Raw genomic sequence first — 24,113 nt, forward strand, 5'->3', positions numbered from 1 at the left:
TCCCATATGTACTCCTGTTCAAGTCCCACTTGCTCCACTTTTGATCCAGCTTTCTGCTAATGCTCCTGGGAAAGGAGCAGAGGATGGCTGAGTCCTTAGCGCCTGCACTGACATGGAAGGCCGAAATAAAGCTCTTGGCTCCTGGCTTCAGCCTGGCCCAGCCTCGGCCATTGCAGCCATGTGGGGAGTGAACCAGCAGATGGAAGCTCTCTCTGTGTATCTCTCTCTCTCTTTCTCTGTAACTGTGCCTTTCAAATAGATTAAGTAAATCTTAAAAAAGACTTCATACTCTAGAGGAAAATTTTAAGAAGATTTATTTATTTGAAAGGCAGAATTACAGAGAAGCAGAAGGAGAGAGAGAGAGACAAAGAGAGAGAGAGAGAAAGATCTTCCATCCGTTGGTTCACTCCCCAATTGGCCGCAATGGCCAGAGGTGCACTGATCCGAAGCCAGGAGCCAGGAGCTTCTTCCAGGTCTCCCACACAGGTGCAGGGGCCCAAGGATTTGGACCATCTTTCACTGCTTTCTTAGGCCATAGCAGAGAGCTGGATAGGAAGTGAGCATCCAGGACTAGAACCAGCACCCATATGGGATGCCAGCACTGCAGGCTGTGGCTTTACCCACTGTGCCACAGCACTGACCCCTCTCTAGAGGAAATGAACAGAGAGAGAAAAAGCAGCTAGATTTGTAATCTGATATTTGCCTGGGTATAAGTGCTTTAGTGAAAGATTATAAAAACACCATCTCCTTTCCTGAGATGAAGCAGTAATGAAGACTTTGTAAAGGGTGTGGTGTCATTGAAACTTCCTGGTTAATGTTGCTTACATTTTGTGATTTGTATATGTAACCAGTGATCCACACCAACTGGAAGGTGTGCAGGGAAGCAGGGAATTAAGGCTCATCTGGGTGGAAGAGTGAGAGGAGAAAAGTGACCCAAGTTTGTGATCTTACCTCAGTCAAAATTAAGATTTTAAACTCTTTATTTTTAATCTATTTTTAAGTATTTCATTTATTTGAAAGACAGAGCCACAGAGACAGCAGGCTCTCCCTGCCTCCTGGTTGTGGCTGTTTTCTTCCTGCCTGTCTTCTTTAAAACACAGGAACACCTGCTGGGTGCCCCAACCCACTTGTTGCAGGGGAAAAAGCAGTCCACACCCATACCCATCTATAAGTCAGTGCAGGATTGAGTGAAAAATGTTTTACATCAACAGTAATGGGAGCTACAAGAGCACTGAGAAAGCTCCCCCAACATATTTGTCCCCATGGTGCTACTTAAATCCACTCACTATGGAAACTGGAAACCACAGCCCAGTTTTTGTAAGTCCTTTTAGATGTTTTCACGAGGTCATTGTACTCCGTCCTTCTTGAATGATTCCAGACACTCTAGGGAAACTCAGAACAGAAAGATGAACTGCCAGGATGAGTGTGGCTGTCACCTTGTGGTCACAGCTGAGCGTGGTGACAGGTCAGGGTGGCCTGCCCAAGTCCTGGGTGTGCTCACCCTGAAGTGGCCTGTCCTCTCACCATCTCAGCCTGACTTCATGTTAGAGGTGAGGAAGCTTTAGTGGGCGCCCAGAATAGCAGCAGAAAATCAGTCTCCTTAGCAAGCATATGCATCTCACATCTTGTGACAAATCACATCCTCTGTGTTTGCTGCTTGAATTCTAGGGCGCAATAAGATTTCTGTAATTTTTCACACTTTCTAGAAATATTTAATGAACACACCATTTTTCTTACTATAACAATATCTATCATACAATAAGTACAAAAGTGAAATAAGCAAAAAAAGGAAGCCTATAAATTGATCAATCAGAGATGAATACTGAATATCTCTCAACTTATCCCTTCTATTTTTATAAAACAAAATAGTATATCTACACATTTATTAAAATAAAAATGGGGCAATGCCTAGTGTTTTAAAATAAGACATATGGTTTACAGTACTATTTATTTTTTGTTTTTAAAAAGATTTATTTATTTGAAAGGCAGAGGCAGAGAGAGAGTGAAGAACCTTAAAAATCAAACCAAGATGGAGTGACTTAAGCTAACAGTATTAAAAACAAGAAGTCACCTTTGCCCCAAATAAAAAATTAAAGTTTAAAATTACAGCCCTAAACTTTTTCCCCCAAAGCTAAAATTAGGTGCAGCTATAAAATTAAGGGACCCTATGCTTAGCTAGCTGCAACACTTGTGCCTGGCTGTGCTAAGACCTAACCCAGTTTGTATGCTTCCTAATACCCAAATAACGGTGTGGGAAGCGGGACACTGCTCTCCCACAAGGGGAACAAAGGGAGCGAGACGTCGCCCCCCCCCCCCCAGGGTGAACAAGATGGCGCTGGCAGGGAAAGGAACTACTAAAGAAGTAAACAACAAAATGGCGACGAGGTGCATGCCTCCCGTGTGATCCTGTAGCTGATTGGATAGAAGACGCATGCCCTTCACATGAACAACTCGCAGATTGGACTGCTGTGTGCATGGACTCTATAGTGCTTTTGATTGGTCGCTGCGGGTATATAAATCGTGTGGCTTGTACTGGGGGTGCTCTCCGGACTCCCAAGTTCAGGAGGCCCGTGTGCACAGACGCTGAATAAATCCTCTTGCTTTTGCATCAGCTGGTCTGGAGTCTGAGTCTCTGGGGTGTGCCTCTCGACATGTTAGCATCCTCACTCCGAGGGTCTAACGAGAGAGAGAGAGAGAGAGAGAGAGAGAGAGAGAGAGAGAGAGAATGAGAGGGAGAGAGGTCTTCCATCCACTGGTTCACTCCCCAAATGGCTGCAACAGCTGGAGTTCAGCTGATCCAAAGCCGGGGACTAGGAGCTTCCTCCATATCTCCTATGTGGGTGCTGGGGCCCAAGGACTTTACCCACTACTCCACAGTGCCGGTCCCAAGATGAATTTATTTAAAAGGCAGAGCAACACACAAGTGATGATCTGCTGGTTTGCTCCTCAAATGACTGCAACAGCCAGGTATGAGCCAGGCTGAAACCAGAAGCCAAGAAGTCCCTCTGGAAGCAGGGGCCCAGACATATGGGCCATCTTCTGCTACTTCCCAGAAGCATTAGCAGGGAGCTGCATTTGAAGTGGAGCGGCCAGGATTCAAGTCAGTGCTTGGATAAGATGCTGACACCACAAACAGCAGTTTAAATCACTGTGTTACAATCCAGCACTGAAAATTTTATATTTTTGTCCAACTAAAAATCAGTGGGTGGAAGATCTCTCTTTGTCTTTTCCTCTCTCTGTTGCTCTGCCTTTCACATAAATAAATCTTTATATATACATATGGATATAAATACATTATATAGAGATATCTATCTATATATATCCATTGTACCTATATCTATACATATATATGTGTGTGTATATATATATACATATATATATATATATATATATAGAGAGAGAGAGAGAGAGAGAGAGAGAGAGATTTTCAGTGGATTTAAATGTCTGGTACCATTTTCATTGTCCTTCATTTTTTTTCTTTATGGGGAAAATAGAAAATGTCTGTTCATACACAGGCTCAGAAGACTTGAGAAGTCCCATGTGCATATCTCAGGATAAGATAGAAACTATAAAAATTAGAAACAAGCACAATGGACAAAGTCAATAATAAAAAATACAAATCCTGGCCGGCGCCGCGGCTCACTAGGCTAATCCTCTGCCTTGCGGCGCCAGCACAGCGGGTTCTAGTCCCAGTTAGAGCGCCGGATTCTGTCCCGGTTGCCCCTCTTCCAGGCCAGCTCTCTGCTGTGGCCAGGGAGTGCAGTGGAGGATGGCCCGAGTTGGGCCCTGCACCCCATGGGAGACCAGGATAAGTACCTGGCTCCTGCCATCGGGTCAGCATGGTGTGCCAGCCGCAGCACGCCAGCCACGGTGGCCATTGGAGGGTGAACCAACTACAAAGGAAGACCTTTCTCTCTGTCTCTCTCTCTCACTGTCCACTCTGCCTGTCAAAATAAATAAATAAATAAATAAAATAAAAAAGCAAATCCTGTGGAACGGGAGGCTGTGATTCTCGGAGCTACAATCAGGCTAGATCCAAATGCTTGACTTTCAAAAAAAAAAAAAAAAGTCACATGGCATGCAAGTATGGAAAGTATGGCTTCTATAACCAAAAAAACTCATCAGCAACTGCCTTGATGTTAATATCATCATATCATCAGTTGGCCTGATGATAATAGATATATTAGCAATAGACTTTTTTTTTTTTTTGACAGGCAGAGTGGACAGTGAGAGAGAGAGACAGAGAGAAAGGTTTTCCTTTGCCATTGGTTCACCCTCCAATGGCCGCCTTGGCCAGCGCACTGCAGCCGGCGCACCACGCTGATCCAATGGCAGGAGCCAGGTGCTTCTCCTGGTCTCCCATGGGGTGCAGGGCCCAAGCACTTGGGCCATCCTCCACTGCACTCCCTGGCCACAGCAGAGAGCTGGCCTGGAAGAGGGGCAACTGGGACAGAATCCGGTGCCCCGACCGGGACTAGAACCCAGTGTGCCGGCGCCGCAAGGTGGAGGATTAGCCTAGTGAGCTGTGGCGCTAGCACTAGCAATAGACTTTCAAACAATTTTCTTAAAGATACTCAAAGAACCTGAGGGAAATGTGAAGAAATAAAGAAAATTATGTATAGAAAATGTAAATTCAATGAAGAGCTAGAACAGCTAAAAGGAAACAAGAAAGAAAATTGTGGAGTTGAAAAACACAGTAATGGAGCTGAAAAATTCAACAGACTCAGAGGCAGATTTGAGCAGATAGAACAAAGAATCAGTGCATTTGAAAACAGGACAAGGGAAATTACCAAACCTGAGGAAAATTAAAAAAGAACTGAAGATAAATGCATAGAACTGAAGGCATCCATGGGAACACCATCAGGAGGACCAACGTCTACCAACGGGAATGCTAGTAAGACAGACAAAGAGACTTCTTTAAGAAATAATGGCTAAAAACTCACCACATTTGTTCCAAGGCCTCAATTTGCATATCCAAGAAGCTCAACAACTCCAACTCCACAAGTACTCCATAGTCAAACTTTTGAAAGATGAGACTTGAAACCAATAAGAGAGAAACAACTTCTCAAAAAGATTACCAGCAGATTATTCATTCAAAATTTTGGGCAAATTTTATATATTTGTTTATAAAATTAAAAGCAATATACTTTTCCATCTTAGCTTTCCTGTTACTCCATTTGGTATTTTATGCAAGACATATAAATGATGTTCAACTAATTTTTTCAACTAATGTTCATTCTCTTTTTGTGAGAAGCAAAGTAAAAAAACAGAAAATTCATGGTTTTGGTTGAATAATTCTAATTTAATTATCTGAAAATGGTCTCATTTTGTTTCTTTCCCATTTTTTTGTGCCAAATTGCACATAAACTGCTGTTAAGTACATTTGTATTGTTGTAGAACCGTCACCATCAACTGTCTGCAAGACTCTTTTCATCTTGTAAAACAGAACGTCTGTACACGTTAACTAACAACTTCCCTACATTCCTTTTCTTCAGCTCATTCTATTTCATGTCTATGATTTCCACAGTTCTAACTGCCTCATGGAAGTGGCATCATAAAGCATTTTTTTGTACTGGCTTAATTTCATTTAGCATTAAGTCCTCAAGTGTTATCCATGTTTTACCACATATCAGAATTTCCTTCTTTTTAAAGATTATCTCATATGTGTACACACACAGTACCATATTTTGCTTCTCCAGTCATCCTTTGATGGGCACTTAGAGTGGCTTCCACATGTTAGTTTTTGTGAATAACACTGCCATGAATATGAATACACAAGTATCCCTTCAAGATCTGACTTTTGAGTCTTTTGAATATATATCAATAAGTGGAATTGCTGGCTTATATGATAGTTCCATTTTTAAATTTTTGAGGGATCTCCATACTGTTTTCCATGGTGGCTAAACCCTTGTACATTCAGTAGTGTATAATTATTCCAGTTTCTCCATGTCTGTTTCAATGTTTATCTTATTTTTATAGTAGCTATCCTAACAGATGTGAGGTGATATTTCATTGAAGTTTTGACTTGCATTTCCCTACTGATTAGGGATGTTAAGCATTCTTTTTATGTATCTTATGTAGTCCATTCTGTGATCCCAAGTTTTCTCTGACATATCTTTCATACACAACATTTTAAAATTCTCATGAAGTCCAATTTATCTGCTTACTCTTGCCTGTGCGTTTGGTACACATCCAAATCCTGGAGAACTATACCCCTAGAGGAGGTTGCAGTCATTGAGGGAGAGATGAATTTTTCTGTGAGATTTTCAATGAGACATGTAATTTTTCTGTGGTGTCTGTGGTACAAGATCCAGTACCTGGTTCTTAGTAGCAAGGGTAAGGCAGTAGCAGCAATGGGATTTCCAGTTTATTAAGAAAGAGGTCAAGCATTAGTTCTGGCTGTATTTCTGCTCGAAGAATAGCATCAAACCGTGGGTCTTTTGCGAAAACAGAAATTAGTTAAGCAGCTAACAATACATAAAAAAGTTGTTTTGCTATAACTAATGAGCTTAATCTACAATGTTTAACAGTGTTTTTCTTTCTTCATTTTAACTTGTTTTTCCATTGACTTCAATGACCTTGAGGAAGAATCTGATGAAATTCTTTCCTTTTCTGTTTTTATAATCTCACTTTTTTTTCCTCTGACTACTTCAAGATTTTCTCTTTGTCCTTGATTTCTTTAAGTCCTGGTGGTGTGTGTGTGTGTGTGTGTGTGTGTGTGTATGTATCTTGCCTAGTATTCTCTAACATTCTTAGTTGTTGCTTTGGCATCTATTAATTTTGAAAATTTTCAATCAACATCTTCTCAAATATTTCTTTTCTCTGTTATCTCTCTTCTCATTCAATGAATCTTTTGTTTATTTGAAAGGCAGAATTACAGAGAGATAGAGAGAGACAGAGAAAGAAAGAAAGGGACATCATGCATCTGTTGGTTCATTCCCTAAATGACTGCAGCGGCCGGGGCTGGGCCAGGGCTGAGTCAGGGCTGAGTTAGGCTGAAGCCAGGAGCTAGGAGATACTTCCAAGTCTCTCACATGGGTGCTGGGGCCCAAGCACTTGGACCATCTTTCACTGCTCTACCAGGCCATTAACAGGGAGCTGGATCAGAAATGGAGCAGCTAGGACTTGAAGTGGTGCCTATATAAGATGCTGTGTTGGCCGGCGCCGCGGCTCACTAGGCTAATCCTCCGCCTTGCGGCGCCAGCACACCGGGTTCTAGTCCCGGTTGGGGCGCCGGATTCTGTCCTGGTTGCCCCTCTTCCAGGCCAGCTCTCTGTTGTAGCCCAGGAGTGCAGTGGAGGATGGCCCAAGTGCTTGGGCCCTGCACCCCATGGGAGACCAGGATAAGTACCTGGCTCTTGCCATCGGATCAGTGCGGTGCACCAGCCGCAGCGCGCCAGCTGCGGCGGCCATTGGAGGGTGAACCAATGGCAAAAGGAAGACCTTTCTCTCTGTTTCTCTCTCTCACTGTCCACTCTGCCTGTCAAAAAAAAAAAAAAAGATGCTGTGTTACCTGCTATGGCACAGCGCCAGGCCCTCATTCAAGGATTCTAATGACATTTCTTTTTTTTTTTTAAGATTTTATTTATTTATTTGAGAGGAAGAGTTAGACAGTGAGAGTGAGAGACAGAGAGAAAGGTCTTCCATCCATTTGTTCACTCCCCAAATGGCCGCAATGGCCAGACCTGCACGATCTGAAGCCAGGAGCCAGGAGCCAGGAGCCAGGAGCCCAGAGCTTCTTCCGGTTTCCCTCACGGTTGCAGGGGCCCAAGGACTTGAGCCATCTTCCAATGCTTTCCCAGGCCATAGCAAAGAACTGGATTGAAGAGGAGTAGCTGGGACTAGAACAGGCACCCATATGGGATGCTGGTATTGCAGGCGGAGGATTAACCTACTGTGCCACTGCACCAGCCCCTTTAATGACATTTCTGTTAGAATATTTAATATTGTTCATTGTTTCTTGAATGCTTTGTTCTATTTTTTCTATTTTTCTTCTTCATATTTGAGTTTGATTATTTCTACTAATTTATCTTCAGGTTCACTAATTTTTTGTTCAGCAGCGTAGTCTACAGGTTAGTCCATTAAAGACAGTCTTCATCTGTTATGATGTACTTTTTATTTGTAGCATTTACATTTTATTCATTCTTCATGTAAAGTCTAATATTTATTTTGAAATTACCCAGATGATCTTGCATGCTAATCATCTTCTGTGAGAGCTTGTAACATACTAATTATAGTTATTTTAAAACCCCTGTATATTATTTCCAGTATTTGTGTCAGATTGAAGTCTGGTTTTATTGATTGATTTGTCCCTTTAGCATGATTTCACTTATTTGAGGGCCTTCTAATATTTTTCAGAAGGTCAGAGTAGAAACTGAGGTGCATAATATTTATGATTGGAGATGGGCACCTTGGGTTTCACTGGGCTTATGGGGACTGATCAGTCTTCTAATGAACTGGGCTGAGTTCGGGTTTTGTTGGAATGGTTTTAATCCATGTCTCCCTTTTCAAATCCTTCTAGGGTTACTTCATGTTTAAATGAGGGCTGGTTTGCCATATGGTTTTTCTCAATGTCTCCTACACCCTTAGCTCTATAATTTCCCCTTGAGTCTTCATTTCAGAGAAGTTCTCCTCCGTGTTCTCACCCTTGTTTGTTATTCAGTACTTGCTGGTCTAGCTGGCATGGAAGTGCATTTTTGTTTGAATTCAACATCAGTCTTTGGCAGGGGCTGTGTATCTGAGTTTTGGAGGCAGGGCCATCTAAGATTCTGCCTCTGCCCAGTGGTGGGAGAACTCTGTTGGTCTAGGACCAGGAAACATTCTCAGTCCTCACTCAGATTAGAGCTTCTTTCTTTTTCCTTTCCCTAACCTCCATGAGTCTTCTCCAGTACTCTGAGGATGGCAGGGATTCTGACCTCCCCATGCAACTTTAGGGTTTTGTTGCACAGTGGAGATGGGGAAGAAGGATCCTAAGGACTTCATGTCTTCCCCACAGTGGCTGCTGCACACTTGGCAGGAGTTTTTGTTATGTTCCTAGAACACAAGAAATGGAGGCCTAAGGAGCTGCTTCAAGACCATCCGCCCCCATGCCTCTGTATCTCTCTGGAGGCTGTCATGAGAGTTTCTTGCTGCCTCCTGGTTCTGATGAGCTAAGGGCTTCTTGCCCTGCTCCCCTAAACCTGCAGACTAGAAGAGATTCCCAGCAGCACGTGGTGTCTTCCTTTCTAGTCTATAGAACCAGGACTTGGGGAGTGGTCATCTTTGACCTACTTTTCTTTTTGCTGTATATGTAAGTGAGAAACTGTCTAAATCATAATGTGAGTCTTTGCATCTTTAGTAGCTTTCACCTTGCATTGTACGATAGGTATGAACACATTGTCTTAGGGGACTTATAAACAATAATTAAACCAACTAAATTTTGGTTTGCATTTTACAAGTATGTCAACATGTACAGGCAAGTCTAAACAATGCCAATGACTAAAAATTAAAGAAGAATTAAATTGTACCCTGCAAGGCCAGTGTTGTGGCACAGTGAGTTAAGTCACTGCCTGTGATACCAGAATCCCATTTTGGAGCACCAGTACAAGTCCTGGTTGCTCTAATTTCAATCCAGCTCCCTGCTGATGTGCCTGGGGAGGCAGGGAATGATGGCCCAACTGCTTTGAACCCTGCCACCCACGTGGGAGATCAGGATGGAGTTCCAGGCTACTGACTTCAGCCTGGCTCAACCTCCGTCATGTGGTTATTTGGGGAGTGAACCAGTGGATAGATCTCCCTTTTTTCCTCTATCTCTCCCTCTGCCACTCTGCCTTTCAAATATAGAACAATAAATCTTTTTAAAAAATCCTCACTGGAAGTTTCCTCCCCTTTTTAAATTTTTTTTTTATTTAATAAATGTGAATTTACAAAGTGCAACTTTTGCATTGTTGTGGCTCCCCCCCCAACCTCCCTCCCTCCCGTGGCCCTCCCCTCTCCCACTCCCTCTCCCATCCCACCCTTCATCGAGTTTCATTTTCAATTACCTTCATATACAGAAGATCAACTTAGTATATACTAAGCAAGGATTTCAACAGGCTGCACTCACACAACTGCACAAGGTATAGGGTATTGTTCCACTAGTAGTGTTTAACTCTCATAGTAAAACATATTAAGGACAGAGATCCTACGTGGGGAGCATGTGCCCAGTGACTCCTGTTGTTGATTTAACAATTAACACTCTTATTTATGACGTCAGTAATCACCCGAGGTTCTTGCCATGAGCTGCCAAGGCTATGGAAGCCCCTTGAGTGCACCAACTCTGAACTTGTTTAGTCAAGGCCATATCACAGTGGAGGTTCCTTCCTCCCTTCAGAGAAAGGCTCCTTGATGGCCTGTTCCTTTCGCTTGGGTCTTGTTCACCAAGATCTTTCATTTAGGTTGTTTTGCCACTGTGTCTTGGCTTTCCATGCCTGTGAGACTTTCGTTTTCCTCCCCTTTTCCAAGGTTGGACCTGTGATTGAATCATTGACTGAAGTGTCAAAAAGCAAAGTCAATGTGTACTTTGTTGAGTTAGAAGAGAACCAACAGAACAAATAACAAATAACAATTTAAATATTTCACTGATACATTATGAAGTAATATGCCTAGGTGATCATTAGCACAGCTATGAATAATTATATTAGGACCCATTATATGAGGAACAGCATGTGACAACAGGCTTTCATCACCTCTACCACAAGTCTATCCAAATCTCTATCAAGTACTACTATTGCCGCATTACAACATAAATTAAAAGTAGATCTCAGTAGTTAACACTATACAAGTTTTCTCTGTGACAATGATTTTAACAAAAGAAGAGGGGGAAAACTGTCTTAGAATTGATATATTTATTAAAATTTTTTATTTACATAAGGTGAAGAAATTTCATGTATTTCACATATGCAGATTCATGGATAATGATACTTCCCATCCTACCCTCCCTCCCACTTGCTCTCCCTCATCCTTCCTTTCTTGTTTTTATTTTAATTTTTACAATGACATACTTTCAGTTTATGATTATAAGCTTAACCCTTACTAAGTAAATAATTCAACAAATAGTAAGCAGAAAAAACACTGTTCCTCAAGAGCGTAGACAAGAGCTATAAATAGTAATCAAAACTCAAGTTGGCAATTTTGCCTATTTTGTACACTGTATGTTGGTTACTACAAATCAGGGAAAACATGATATTTTTCTTTTTGATTCTGGCTTATTTCACTAAGCATAATGGTTTCCAGTTGCATCCATTTGTTGCAAAATACAGGATTTCATTCTTTTTATGACTAGATAGTATTCCATAGTGTATATTTACCATATTGTTTTTATCAAGTCATCAGTTGAGGGACATCTGGGTTGATTCCATATTCTATCTGTTGTGAATTGAGCTACAATAAACATGGGGGTACAGATAACCCTTTTATTTGCTGATTTCATTTATTTTGGGTAAATTCTCAGGAGTAGGATTGCTGGGTAATGTGGTAGAACTAATTTTTCCCATTCAATATGATGCTGGTTGTGGATTTGTCATATATTGCCTTGATTGTGTTAAGGAATGCCCCTTCTGTACCCAATTTGCTTAAGGTTTTTATCTTGCAAGGATGTAGCATTTCATCACATGCTTTCTCTGCATCTATTGAGATAAACATATGGTTTTTATTCTTCAATTTGTTAATGTGATGTATCACATTTATTGATTTGCATACATTGAACTATCCCTGCATAACAAGGAAAAGTTTCACTCGGTCCAGGGGAATGATCTTTCTAATGTGTTGTTAAATTTGATTAGCTAGTACTTTGATGATGATTTTTTGCATTTATATTCATCAGGGATAGTGTTCTATAGTTCTCTTTCTTTGTTGTATTTTTTTCTGGTTTTGGACTTAAAGTGGCATTGGCCTTATAGGAATTTGAGAGAATTCTCTCCATTTCAATTGTTTTGAATAATTTGAGACAATTGGCAACATTTCTTCTTTAAAAGTTTGGTAGAATTCAGCAGAGAAACCATCTGACCACTGGCTTACCTTTGTTGGGAAGGTCTTTTTAATGATTTGACCTCCATCTTGGTTATTAGAATATTTTGTTTTCTATCTTCTGGATTCAGTTTTGGTAGATTGTATGTGTCTAGAAATATATCCATTTCTTCTCATCCCTCCCTCTTTTTTGGTAGTTGGACCAATAAATGGCATTTTTTTTAAACAGCTTTTCATTTCACTGATCTTTTGTATCATTCTTTTGGTCTCACATTTGTTTATTTTTCTCTAATTTTAATTAATTTTTAATTTTTTCTTCCTAGTAGTTTTGGGTTTGTTTTGTTCTTGTTTTTCTAAATTCTTGAGATGCATTGTTAGGTCATTTATATCATGCCTTTATAATTTCTTGCTGTAGGTGCTAATTGGTATAAACTTCCTTCTTAACATTGCTTTTGCTGTTCCCCCTAAGTTTTTTTTTTTTTTTTTGACAGGCAGAGTAGACAGTGAGAAAGACAGAGAGAAAGGTCTTCCTTTTGCCATTGGTTCACCCTCCAATGGCTGCCGTGGCCAGTGCGCTGTGGCTGGCGCACCGCGCTGATCCAATGGCAGGAGCCAGGTGCTTATCCTGGTCTCCCATGGGGTGCAGGGCTCAAGCACTTGGGCCATCCTCCACTGCACTCCTGGGCCACAGCAGAGAGCTGGCCTGGAAGAGGGGCAACTGGGACAGAATCTGGCACCCCAACTGGGACTAGAACCTGGTGTGCTGGTGCCGCAAGGTGGAGGATTAGCCTATTGAGCCATGGCGCCGGCCCCCCCCCCTAAGTTTTAATATGCTCTGTTGCCATCTATTTTGTTTCCAGAAAATTTTTTATTTGCCTTTGATTCTTTCTATGATTTGCTGTTCATTCATGAGCATGTTGTTATAGTTTCTATATGTTTGCATATTTTCTAGAGTTTCATAAGTTGTTAATTCCAAATTTCATTCCATTGTGGTGAGAAAAGACACATGGTATGATTTCAGTTTTTCTCAAATATGCTGAGCTTGCTTCATGGCCTAACATATGATCTATCCTTAAGAAAATTCTGTGCACTAATGAAAAGAATGTGTATTCTGCAACTGTGGGATGAAATGTCCTGTAGATATCAATTAGGTTCATTTGGTTCACATTGTAGAGTAGCTCTGTTGTTTCCTTGCTGATTTTTTTTTGGTCTAGATGATGTGTTCATTGATGTAAGTGGGGTGTTGAAGTCCCCGATTACTATTGTATTGGATTCCATGTCACCCTTTAGATCCATTAACATTTATTTTAAATAACCAGGCATCCTGGTTATTGGGTGCATACACATTTACTATAGTCACATCTTCCTGTTGAATTGATCCTTTAATCACTACATAATGTCCTTCTTTGTCTCTTTTAACAGTTTTCATGTTAAAGTCTTATTTTTTAATATTAGGATGGCTACTCCTGTTATTTTTTGCCTTCTGTTATTGTGGAATATATTTTTCCACGCTTTCACTTTCAGTCTTTGTCTGTTTGTTAGTGAGATGTGCTTCTTGCAAGCAGCAAAATGGATGAATCTTATTTTTTAATCCATTTAGCCAGTCTGTATTTTTCAATTGGAGAATTTAGGGCATTTATATTCCAAGTTATTATTGATAAGTAATGACCTGGCCCTGCCATTTTTCCATAAATATTCTTATTGTTTGCTTTGGATTTCCTTTGTATATTTACAAGGATATTTTGTGCCTTTACATTCTTTCATAATGATGATTCTCTTTCTATGTTTCTCTGTGTAGAACCTCCTTAAGCATCTTTTGTAAGGCAAGAAGAGTGATGACAAATTCCTTTAATTTCCATTTGTTTTGGGAATTCTTTATTGCACCTCCATTCATAAATGAAGTTTTTGCAAGATCCAGTATTTTGGGTTGATTTTTTTTTCTTTGAAGACTTGCATCATGTCTCTTCATTCTCTCCTAGACTATAGGGTTTCTGATAGGAAATCATGTTAGCCTGATTGAACATCCTCTGAAGGTAATCTTTAGAGTCTCTTATACACATTTTAGAACACTTTGTTCATGTTTTCTGTTGAAAGTTTGACTATAATATGTCACGGTAAAGATCTTTTTCTGTTCATGTTTTAAGAGTTCTATGTGCTTCCTGTACAAGTTTCTCTTGCTTCTACATTTATTTTTAGGCATTTGTGGAACCACTTGTTTTTCTCCTCTGATGGGTTTTATTTTTGAAATACATGTCTGTGGCTTAGTGGAGTGTCTGGTCCTTCAGTGGATATTCAGAGGTGTGTGCTGGGTGGTGCCCTGGAGCTCTGCTCAGTGCTTGGGGATGGTGCTAGAGTCTAGGATGACATCCATGTGAGGCATGTTAGATCTCCTCTATTGTCACTGAGGGGAGGGTATGATCATATTGGTTGGTGTGATCACTGCCTCGCCTCTCTGCAAGCTGATCAATACCCAGGAAGATCCCATAATGGCTACACACCCTACTCATGCACTCAAATGAACTACACAAAAGATCTGTGGGGGCCTCAGTGTGGGTACAGAACTATCTGAAATGACCCATACCAGGCACCCAGGGAACTCTTGATCCTCTGAAGCTGGATGCAGTGTTTGACCAGAAACCCAGTTGCATTCTACACCCAGCTCAAAATCCAGTGAGTGCAGAAGTGATTGATTTTCTTTCCTGCTGAAAAAAACTTCAATAGAGCTCAATAACCTACAGATTAAAAGCTGAGCAGCATACAAAGCTCTTTATCATCAGCCTGTGCTTGCTTCTGCACCTACTCCCTAAGATTCTGACAGTTCCCTGCCTGCCTCTGCTCTCTCACCTTTCATCCCCCCTGCTCCTCCACCCTGCAGAGGAGCCCATGTGCCTTTTCCCCATCCTTCAAGACCCAGTTCAACACCACCATGTGCAGTGATGTAACCATCCTCACCTCCTGCCCCACACTGAGGCTGTTACCTGCAGTGTCTCAGTTTACCACTATAGTATCAGGTGATGCCTGCCTCCTCCCTCTCACACTTTGATTCTGTCTGTCTGTGTAACCTGGAAAGGAGGGACTCCCTACCTCAGAGGTTCTCCATCCTGGCTACTTTGTGAAAATATAAATCAGGTCCTACCCCAGCCCCACTACATCAGAATTTAATGAGTGTGGACAGGTGTTTGTGATGATCAATGTTACATCCAAATTTTGGAGACCAAATAACCTCTGGCATGAGAAAGGTTTTATTGGACTGTTAAAGATGCTAAATTAAATAAAAGGACTAGTCCTTGGACAAATTCCCTGAACTACCAGCAGCACAGCGGAAAGACAGCATTTGGAAAATGCCCACTGAATCTAAAAAGCAAAGATACCTTATAATGAATATTTGAGGGGGAGGAAATGTACATTTCTTCCATTGAGGATACCTTGCCCACAGATGGTGGGGGGTGAACAATAGGAAGCAGGCTGAGTCCTGGTAGGCCGCATAGTCCACAGGGAGAAGGGTGGGCTGCTTCCCAGTTGGTTGTTCCCCATGCAGAATGCAATGTGTTTTGAGGCTGGTCCTCCACATACAGAAAGGGATGTGGAGCAGTTCCTTTTCTTTGTTTGTTCAGCCTAATGATGAGAGTTTTGTATAAACTTCTCTTATCTCTTCCCTTCTTCCATCCACTGGCTTGTCACTTAATTTAGGACATCTCTGAATTTTTCTCTGGTCATCAGAAAGGGCTGAGGGGCTACTCACCTAATCGGCAATATGCATTCGCTTCCCAGAGGAAAATGCTACTTATAGAAAGAATGAAGGAATGAGGGAAATTAAAAAAAAAAAAACTTTGAATTGATATTTTTCTATTTAACTACCGGATACCAAATAAAGAAGTCAGAGATCACTCAAGGAACTAAAAAAATTTCCCCATTGGTAAAGGTACTCCTTCTGCTTCCAGTGAGATATCAGTTTTCATTAGGTTCTTAGATTGAAACTGTCTTTAACATTTTCCTGTTACGTGAAAGCAATTAGGTATTTAGAAGATTATTACTTAGAGTTGCCTTATTTTGGAGACCTGAACTGCTCAGTAATGCATTGTAGATAAATAAAGCAGATTTTCTTTAAAATGCATTTTCTGTGTCCTGGGATCAGGGCACAGAACCTTCTTTGGAGGTTCATGGCTCTTTGCTGTGGTGTCGTCTCTTCATGATCCTGAGGCTTGAGAACACTGCCCATAAAGAAGCCTGCCATCCACAGCTCTCCTCTAGTCCATCCTGATGAGTTCCCGGGCCCTGGGTCTGCAGGGGAGTTGGTGGGGGCTCCTAACCAGACAGGGGAAGGGCAGAATACTAATAATGCTGAGTCAGGAAGCCACTCAAGCTTTCGCCCTGGGCAAATAAGTTGCAATTGTTGCCCTGCAATAAAGTACATGTGGTTCCTTGTTGGGAGAAAATAGATCATAGTCTGAACTTGATGTTGGGGAACTAGGCAGGAAGATTAGGTAGGAATAGTTGAGCTGGAAGATTTTCTTATAATCTCTATACAGCCCTGCATTGTTATTCTACTTCCTTAGCTGTCAATCCCATTCACCCACTTTCCATGGTGCACCTGTGTCTCCTCCAGGCCCAGGAAAGATGAGATGCCATGATGGCCATGCGGGAGTTAAGCTTTATGCAGAAGTACCATGAAACTCCCAGAAAGCCTCACACACACTAAACTCCACCCCTTTTGCATATTCAATTAGGTCACCACCCCCTACCTCATAAAAGGGGCTGATAGCATGGGAGCAGGGAAGCATGGGAAGCTTTTTTGGCTTCTGAACCTTGCTTATGGGTCCTTCTCTGACCTCTTTTCCTTTTCTCTCCTCATAGGTGGTTCTCTGGCTCCCTCATGACAAGTATTCTTTTTTTTTTTTCACTGAGATTTTTTTTTTTTGGGTCAGGCAGAGTGGACGGTGAGAGAGAGAGAGAGACAGAAAGAAAGGTCTTCCTTTGCCGTTGGTTCACCCTCCAATGGCCGCCATGGCCAGTGCACTGCGGCCGGCGTATCGCACTGATCCAATGGCAGGAGCCAGGTGCTTATCCTGGTCTCCCATGTGGTGCAGGGCCCAAGCACTTGGGCCATCCTCCACTGCACTCCCTGGCCACAGCAGAGAGCTGGCCTGGAAGAGGGGCAACTGGGACAGAATCTGGCACCCGGACCGGGACTAGAACCTGGTGTGCTGGTGCCGCAAAGCGGAGGATTAGCCTAGTGAGCCACAGTGCCGGCCGACAAGTATTCTCTATGTGGGTTGACTCACCTTCATACATGTATACTCTCTCTCTATTATAAATAAATTCTGCTTGCACTTGTGCACTGTATTAAGTCTCTGCTTTGAATTCCAATCTCTGTGGGGGGGGGGCAAGAACTTCAAATAAAAATTAAGATGCATATGCCCATAATCATAAAGTATCTGCTCTTTTCCTAGGCTGGGTTGACACTTGCTCCACAGATTAGAGAGCTATTGGCAGGTTCAGGCAGAACTGTCTACTTCCTCTCTCTCTTGGAAGAATGAAGCGAGGCTAAAAACCATTAGACATAAATGTAATGTTCTAGGATTTTATCAGTAGTGTGAAAAGCAAAAATACTCATGGTCAAACTGACCTAGATAGATCAGTTCTATTTATAACTTGACCTCAGTTTGTCAGCACCCACTCAATGACTGTTCTTGTTAAGAATAGAATAAAGATATAAAACCATTTATCATGTCCTTGTGGACCACAGGGAGACTGACAGCAGGTGTTGCTGAATGGGTGAAGCTTGGTGTCGGGTAAATCCAGGTGCCACAGTCTTCTTTGGTATGCCTCCTTCACCTATTGTTTCTCACTCCTTCCATGGCTCATGGAAGACACACAGTAATCATTTCTCAAGCACTTCTGTGTTGCAGGCATCTTGCCATTGGATTATACACACTATGATTGATAATAAGAAACACATACTTTGGTCTTTGTCATATTTCCTGGCATACAGCTCCTAAAACCCAAGGAATATTTGAAATGGTATAGTATGGTATACTATAGTCATAGTATATGGCTATACTATGGTATAGCCATAGTCTGGTAATGAGATGACTGTGCCTGGGAGCTCCTGGGCAGCCTCAGGCTGCAGGTTGCTTGCCAGGGAGACAAACCACGTGATCAGAAGGCTGGAACTTTCAGCCCCCTCCCAACTCAGATGAGAGGAGAGGGGCTGAGGGATGAGTTGATCACCAATGGCCAATGATTGCATCGACCACACCTCTCTCAGGTTGCCTAATGAAACTCTGAAAGGACAGGGTGTGGGGAGCTTCTGTGTAGCTGATGCTAAGGTGCTGGGAGGGTGGCAGGCCAGCGAGGTCACGGAAACTGCAATCCTGTCCTACAGACCTTGCCCTCTGCACCTCTTCCATCCAGGTGTACCTGAGCTGTACGCTATTTATTTATTTATTTACTTATTTGACAGGCAGAGTGGACAGTGAGAGAGAGAGACAGAGAGAAAGGTCTTCCTTTGCTGTTGATTCACCCTCCAATGGCCGCCGCGGCTGGCGCGCTGTGGCCGGCGCACTGCGCTGATCCGATGGCAGGAGCCAGGTACGTATCCTGGTCTCCCATGGGTGCAGGGCCCAAGCATCTGGGCCATCCTCCACTGCACTTCCTGGCCACAGCAGAGAGCTGGCCTGGAAGAGGGGCAACCGGGACAGAATCTGGCGCCCCGACTGGGACCAGAACCCGGTGTGAGGGCGCCGCAAGGCGGAGGATTAGCCTAGTGAGCCACGGCTCATTGAGTCCTTTTTATTAAAAGATTTGCTTATTTGTTTATTTACTTATTTGAAAGACAGACATACAGAGAGAGGGAGGAGAGAGAGGAATAGAGAGAGAATCTTACATCTGCTGGTTTATTCCTCAAATTTTTTTACAACAGTGAGGGCTGGACCAGGCTGAAGCCAGGAAGCGGGAACTCCGTCCTGGGCTCCCACATGGGTTGCAGGGACTTAGATTCTTGAGCCATCATCCTCTAACTCCTGAGGTGTATTAGCAGGGAGCTGCATCAGAAGTGGAGCAGCCAGGACTTAAACCAGTGCTCTGATATGGGATGCCAGCATCACACGTGGTGGCTTAGCCCACTGCACCATACTGCCAGCCCTATCTAGTGGGTCTTAGAGGACTGGTCTGTGTGGGGAAGAAAAAACCTCACATGTGGTGGTATGCATTAAAGCACTGGTGTGAATTTAGAGGGAAAAGCAATCTTTCCTCCCTGCTCCAGCCCCCATATGCATTCCCTGGAACCAGGGTCTCAAGACGGAGTGGATCTTTAAAGCAGCATTGGGAGGCTCCTTTGGGTCAGTGACAGCTTAGGAAGAGGTCTCAGAGTTATTTAACTCTGTTGCCTTCCTTCCTGTGAGAGCAGCTTGGTTCAATGTGCTAGGCTAAAGCATCCAAGCACACCCTGTAGGCAGAGAACATCATCCAAGATCAGGCAAGGACTCTCCGTAGGAGGGTGGGCAGCAGACAGCAGAAAGGGGAACTAAGTAAGAGATTTCTGCTGGGGTGGGTGGCTTTGAGCAAAAGGTAATAAGATCATGGGCTTGAATGGGGGACAGGGATGCAGGCTAAGGACCTGGTGCAAGGGACAGCCAGAGAGAGCCCTGGGCTGGGATAGAGATGAAGGACATTGTTTCTTCAGTCATTGACTCTGGGACACTTATTGGGAGCTGTAAATGACCAAGCAGGCTTTGCTGCATGGGGATACACTGGTGAACAAAACCAAGCCTGCGCTTGGGGAAGAGTGGTCAGGCAGAGGCAGGCTCAACACCAGTGAAAAGTGAGCAAGGGATACAGGGAAATGAGGGCTGGCAGGAGATGGGACCAACAAGGTGAGGCTGAGGGAGGGCTCTGGCATGTGTCAGCATCATAGGTTGTGCCAGGAAAGTTGATTTTTACTGAAAGACCTTGGAAGTCACTGGAGGGTTTTATCTGTAAACTTCATTGAAGCATATTTTACATAAAATAATCTCCATTTCATGGGTATAGTTCATTGATGACTTTAAAAATGAAAAAAATTTTTTAGGTCATTGTAGGTATTTATAGAGTTAGGCAACCATTGCCATAGTCTCAGAACATTTTCCTCATCCCAAAATTCCTTCCAGCTCTTTGACAGCCCCTCCCCTAACTTGAAGCTCTGACCACTCTACTTTACATTTCCACAATTTTGACTTTTTGGGGTGTTTTGTTGAATAGAATCATACAACCTGTAGTCTTTCTATCTGGCTTCTATGACTTAGCAAACTGTTTTTGAAGTTCATCCCTTATAGCAACTATCAATACTTTGCTCTTTTTTATTGTTAAACAGCATTCCAGCATACAGATGTATACATTACTTTACCCATTCATGAGGTACAAATGCTTAGATTGTTTCCAGTTTTGTGCTATTTCAAATAATTCTGAGTATCCACATGTTTGAAACGTGTTTTCATTTCTCCTGGGTAGATTCCTACTAACAGAATTGCTGGAATGTGCACTAAGCTTGTTTCAGTTTTTGTTCTCTAAATGTCCAACTAAATTTTTTTGTTTATTTTCATTTTATTTGAAAGAGAGAGTCCTTCCATCCACCAGTTCTTTCCCCAAATGTCCATAACATCCAGGAAAGGGCCAGGGTGAAGCCAGGAGTCCCATTACTCCATCCGGGTCTCCCATGTGGGTGGCATGGACCCAAGTCCTTGAACTATCACCTACTGTCCTCCAAGGTCTCTGACAAAAGGAAGTTGGATTGCAAGCAGACTTCAACCAGGCATTTAGTATGGGATATGGGTGGCTCAAGTAGCTACTTAAGCTGCTGTGCCACCACCAATCGCATGCACTTTTTTATATTCCCTCAGCAATGCCTGAGGGCTCTGTTTCACTGTATCCTGGCCAGCCTTGGTTTTGACTGTCTTTTTTGTAACAGTTATTCTACTATGTGTGTTGTGACAACTCCTATCTTTAATTTGCACTACTCTAATGAATAAGATGTTGAGTATTTCATGTGCTCATTAGCTATTTAAATATCTTTTCATTTATTTATTTTGGTGAACTATCCGCTGAAATCTTGCCTGTTCTTATTTATTTATTTTTATTTGTCAGGCAGAGAGAAGGGGGGGAAGAGAGAGAGAGAGAGAGAGCAAGCTTTTAGCTGCTGGCTCACTCCTCAAATGGCTGCAACAGCAAGGGCTAGGCCAGGCCGAAACCAGGAGCCAGGAGCCTGGAACTCCATCTGGGTCTCCCAGATGGGTGACAGAGGCCCAAGCTTGTGGGCCATCATCTGCTGCTTTCCCAGGCACATTATCAGGGAGCTGAATTGGCAGCAGAGCAGCTGCGATTTGAACCAGTGTTCCAACGTAAGTTGCTAGGGTTGCAGGTGGTAGCTTAATCCCCTGCGCCAGAGGCCCTATCATAGTCCATTTAAAAATTTGGATTGTTTGTCTATAGAGTTGCCAGTATTTCTATGCATTCTGGATTATTTTGTCAGATAGGTGATGTGGGGTTTTTCATGAGACTGTTCATTCTAAGAGTGAGCCACTGGATAGCTATGAGCTTCCACTTTTATTTAAAGGGTACCAGCAAGTCTACAAGTTAGCAGGCACCCAGGCAAAGTTACAGATCAACTTAAGGATTTGGGAAAAGGAATTCGGTCTGGTGGTCTAAGATAGGGATTAGAGCTGTGTTGTAAATCTTCAGAGACAAGCCCATTTAGATACTCATGCAAATTTTCAAATTTCCAAAAATACTCCAGGTACCAACATCCATTAGCCCCCTGCTGCTCCCACCACCATATTCCTTTGGGGGTGAGTGTTCCCATCTCCAGCCTGCTTTGACCTGAGCAGCAACTGCGACCCTTCCTCTAATTTCAGGGGGTTGTGCCTCCCTGAGAGGCACTTAGGCAGCATCTCTCTCTCTCTCTCTTTTTTTTTTTTTTTTTTTGACACGCACAGTGGACAGTGAGAGAGAGAGACAGAGAGAAAGGTCTTCCTTTGCCATTGGTTCACCCTCCAATGGCCGCCGCGGCTGGCGCGCTGCAGCCAGCGCACCGCTCTGATCCGATGGCAGGAGCCAGGTACTTATCCTGGTCTCCCATGGGGTGCAGGACACAAGTGGGCCATCCTCCACTGCACTCCCTGGCCACAGCAGAGAGCTGTAGGCAGCATCTCTACAATGTGATTTGCAAATATTTGCTCCCAGACTGTGGCTTCTCACTTTATAAGTTCCTTTTGAAGGGCAAAGGTGTTTTAATTTTAATGAGGTTCAGTTTATGGATTTTTCTTTGAAGTCTTGTTCTTTTGAAACTGTGTCTAAGGGCTGGCGCTGCGGCTTACTTGGCTAATCTTCTGCCTGCAGCGCCCGTACACCGGGTTCTAGTCCCGGTTGGGGCGCTGGATTCTGTCCTGGTTGCTCCTCTTCCAGTCTCGCTCTCTGCTGTGGCCCAGGGAAGGCAGTGGAGGATGGCCCAAGTACTTGGGTCCTGCACCTGCATGGAAGACCAGAAGGAAGCGCCTGGCTCCTGACCTCAGATGCGACCCAGCGCGCCGGCCGCAGTGCGCCGGCTGTAGTGGCCATTTGGGGAGTGAACCAATGGAAGGAAAACCTGTCTCTCTCTCTCTCTCTGTCTAACTCTGCCTGTCAAAAAAATAAAAAAAAAGAAAAAAGAAACTGTGTCTAAGAACATTTTACCTAAGCTATGATTATGAAAACTGTCTTCCATGTCTTCTTGTAGAAGTTTAATCTTATTTTTTAAAAGATTTATTTGAGAGGATGAGTTACAGACAGAGAGAGGGAGTGACAGCGAGAGAGGTCTTCCATAGCTGGTTCATTCCCTAAATGGCCATGTTGGCCGGGGCTGGGCCAATCTGAAGCCAAGAGCCAGGAGCTTCTTCTGGATCTCCCACATGGGAGGAGGGGCCCAAGCAGTTGGGCCATCTTCTGCTGCTCTCCCAAGCTATAGCAGGATCAGAAGTGGAGTAGCCAGGACTCAAACTGGAGCCCACATGGGATGCTGGCACTGCAGGCAAAGGCTTAACAGTGCTGCCTGAAGTTTAATCTTTTTAGCATTTATATTCAGACGGGTGATTCATTTTGAGTTAATTTGGGTGTGTGTTATGAGGCAGGGATCTGAGTTCAAATTATCACATATGAATTTAGAATTATGACAGCATGATCAAGCAGGCCACTCTTTTCACATTTATCTGGTTCTTTCTGTAGAAATTTAATAAAGAGTTACTTCTAGACATTGTGCTGATACCATGTTGTTTTTATTACAGTAAGTTTTAGCAGCTTTTGAAATCAGAGGATGAAAGTGCTCCAACTTTGTTCCATCTTTTTCTTTGTTAGGTCCTTGCATTTCCAAGCATATTTTAGAATCAACTTTATGAATCAAATTGTGAAAAGTCATCTGAGATATCGACGGGGTTTCATTGAATTCATATGTCAAGTTGAGGACTGCTGTCATTTTAACATTATCAAGCATTCCAACTTCATGCACATAGAATCTCTGTCCCTTGATTTAGATTTGTGGTAGGTTTATAGTACAAATGTTATATTTCTTCTGTTAAATTTATTCCTTAGTGTGTTATTCTTAGAATGAAAGTTCTTCTCAATTTAATTAAATTTTTGGATTCTTTGTTGGTAGTATACTAAAATGCAATTGACTTTTGTATTTTGATCTTGTATCCTACAATCTTGATTAATGCATTTATTAGTTCTGATAGTTTTATTGTGAATTCCTTGGACAACAATGCTGTCTGCTAAGAAGAAAACTGAAAATAGATCTTTGTAAAAATTAAGAGTGGGAATGTGAAAGGGAGGAGGAGGAAGGGTAGGAGTGTGGGTGGGAGGGAGGGTGGGGGAAGTGTCACTATGTTCCTAAGTCTGTGTATATGAATACATGGCATTTGCATAACTTAAATACAATTTTAAAAAAATAAAAAAGGTGTTACTTCTTTTCTCTCCAATCTAGATGACTTTTCCCCCCTTTATTGAACTCTCTAGAACTGTCAGTACAATGTTGAATAAGTATGATACCATGAACATCCTTTCTTTATTCTCACTCTCAAGGGGAAAGTATTTCTTAAATTTTTTAAAGGTTTAATTATTTACTT

General features: G+C 42.6%; 1 long non-coding RNA gene across 1 annotated transcript in view; it reads left to right on the top strand.

The window, feature by feature from the left end:
• The window catches only part of LOC149123811 (uncharacterized), a 175,763-nt gene extending 151,943 nt beyond the window's left edge, over positions 1-23,820 (top strand). The window contains exon 3 of the long non-coding RNA XR_016214181.1: positions 23,347-23,820. This is a non-coding gene — a long non-coding RNA (uncharacterized LOC149123811). The remainder of the gene's footprint in view (positions 1-23,346) is intronic.
• The last annotated feature ends 293 nt before the right edge of the window (positions 23,821-24,113 follow it).

Source organism: Oryctolagus cuniculus, chromosome 10 (genome assembly GCF_051225735.1).
Source record: "Oryctolagus cuniculus isolate XC-2025 breed Fujian yellow rabbit chromosome 10, ASM5122573v1, whole genome shotgun sequence".
Taxonomy (NCBI): Eukaryota; Metazoa; Chordata; class Mammalia; order Lagomorpha; family Leporidae; genus Oryctolagus; species Oryctolagus cuniculus.